This window comes from Musa acuminata, unplaced genomic scaffold (genome assembly GCF_036884655.1).
Source record: "Musa acuminata AAA Group cultivar baxijiao unplaced genomic scaffold, Cavendish_Baxijiao_AAA HiC_scaffold_127, whole genome shotgun sequence".
Classification (NCBI taxonomy): domain Eukaryota; kingdom Viridiplantae; phylum Streptophyta; class Magnoliopsida; order Zingiberales; family Musaceae; genus Musa; species Musa acuminata.
Genome location: NW_027020406.1, coordinates 10,001 through 12,500, shown reverse-complemented (window position 1 = coordinate 12,500; position 2,500 = coordinate 10,001).

Sequence of the window (2,500 nt, the reverse complement as noted above, 5' to 3'; positions counted from 1 at the left end):
TCGTATATAGCAGGGACGGTGCTGCCTCTCGCTTCGCTCGCTGTCCGCCGCTCGCCGCTCGCTCGCGCAGCCAAAAATGGCCAGTTTTGGCCCGTTTTTGGGCCGTTTTGGCCAGTTTTTGGCCTGTTCTTGCATTGCGCGGTGACCGTCGAGAGCGGAGCAAAACGTCAGCCATCTCAGCACCCTGGAACCCCCCGGGTGGCACAGGGCTGGATGGGGCTTTCGTATAGCAGGGACGGTGCTGCCTCTCGCTTCGCTCGCTGTCCGCCGCTCGCCGCTCGCTCGTGCAGCCAAAAATGGCCAGTTTTGGCCCGTTTTTGGGCCGTTTTGGCCAGTTTTTGGCCTGTTCTTGCATTGCGCGGTGACCGTCGAGAGCGGAGCAAAACGTCAGCCATCTCAGCACCCTGGAACCCCCCGGGTGGCACAGGGCTGGATGGGGCTTTCGTATAGCAGGGACGGTGCTGCCTCTCGCTTCGCTCGCTGTCCGCCGCTCGCCGCTCGCTCGTGCAGCCAAAAATGGCCAGTTTTGGCCCGTTTTTGGGCCGTTTTGGCCAGTTTTTGGCCTGTTCTTGCATTGCGCGGTGACCGTCGAGAGCGGAGCAAAACGTCAGCCATCTCAGCACCCTGGAACCCCCCGGGTGGCACAGGGCTGGATGGGGCTTTCGTATAGCAGGGACGGTGCTGCCTCTCGCTTCGCTCGCTGTCCGCCGCTCGCCGCTCGCTCGTGCAGCCAAAAATGGCCAGTTTTGGCCCGTTTTTGGGCCGTTTTGGCCAGTTTTTGGCCTGTTCTTGCATTGCGCGGTGACCGTCGAGAGCGGAGCAAAACGTCAGCCATCTCAGCACCCTGGAACCCCCCGGGTGGCACAGGGCTGGATGGGGCTTTCGTATAGCAGGGACGGTGCTGCCTCTCGCTTCGCTCGCTGTCCGCCGCTCGCCGCTCGCTCGTGCAGCCAAAAATGGCCAGTTTTGGCCCGTTTTTGGGCCGTTTTGGCCAGTTTTTGGCCTGTTCTTGCATTGCGCGGTGACCGTCGAGAGCGGAGCAAAACGTCAGCCATCTCAGCACCCTGGAACCCCCCGGGTGGCACAGGGCTGGATGGGGCTTTCGTATAGCAGGGACGGTGCTGCCTCTCGCTTCGCTCGCTGTCCGCCGCTCGCCGCTCGCTCGCGCAGCCAAAAATGGCCAGTTTTGGCCCGTTTTTGGGCCGTTTTGGCCAGTTTTTGGCCTGTTCTTGCATTGCGCGGTGACCGTCGAGAGCGGAGCAAAACGTCAGCCATCTCAGCACCCTGGAACCCCCCGGGTGGCACAGGGCTGGATGGGGCTTTCGTATAGCAGGGACGGTGCTGCCTCTCGCTTCGCTCGCTGTCCGCCGCTCGCCGCTCGCGCAGCCAAAAATGGCCAGTTTTGGCCCGTTTTTGGGCCGTTTTGGCCAGTTTTTGGCCTGTTCTTGCATTGCGCGGTGACCGTCGAGAGCGGAGCAAAACGTCAGCCATCTCAGCACCCTGGAACCCCCCGGGTGGCACAGGGCTGGATGGGGCTTTCGTATAGCAGGGACGGTGCTGCCTCTCGCTTCGCTCGCTGTTCGCCGCTCGCCGCTCGCTCGCGCAGCCAAAAATGGCCAGTTTTGGCCCGTTTTTGGGCTGTTTTGGCCAGTTTTTGGCCTGTTCTTGCGTGGTGCGGTGACCGTCGTGAGCGGAGCAAAACGTCAGCCATCTCAGCACCCTGGAACCCCCCGGGTGGCACAGGGCTGGATGGGGCTTTCGTATAGCAGGGACGGTGCTGCCTCTCGCTTCGCTCGCTGTTCGCCGCTCGCCGCTCGCTCGCGCAGCCAAAAATGGCCAGTTTTGGCCCGTTTTTGGGCTGTTTTGGCCTGTTTTTGGGCTGTTCTTGTGTGGCGCGGTGACCGTCGTGAGCGGAGCAAAATGTCAGCCATCTCAGCACCCTGGAACCCCCCGGGTGGCACAGGGCTGGATGGGGCTTTCGTATAGCAGGGACGGTGCTGCCTCGCGCTTCGCTCGCTGTTCGCCGCTCTCCGCTCGCTCGCGCAGCAAAAAATGGCCAGTTTTGGCCTGTTTTTGGGCTGTTTTGGCCAGTTTTTGGCCTGTTCTTGCGTGCCGCGGCGACCGTCGTGAGCGGAGCAAAACGTCAGCCATCTCAGCACCCTGGAACCCCCCGGGTGGCACAGGGCTGGATGGGGCTTTCGTATAGCAGGGACGGTGCTGCCTCTCGCTTCGCTCGCTGTCCGCCGCTCGCTGCTCGCTCGCGCAGCCAAAAATGGCCAGTTTTGGCCCGTTTTTGGGCTGTTTTGGCCTGTTTTTGGGCTGTTCTTGTGTGCCGCGGCGACCGTCGTGAGCGGAGCAAAATGTCAGCCATCTCAGCACCCTGGAACCCCCCGGGTGGCACAGGGCTGGATGGGGCTTTCGTATAGCAGGGACGGTGCTGCCTCTCGCTTCGCTCGCTGTCCGCCGCTCGCCGCTCGCTCGCGCAGCCAAAAATGGCCAG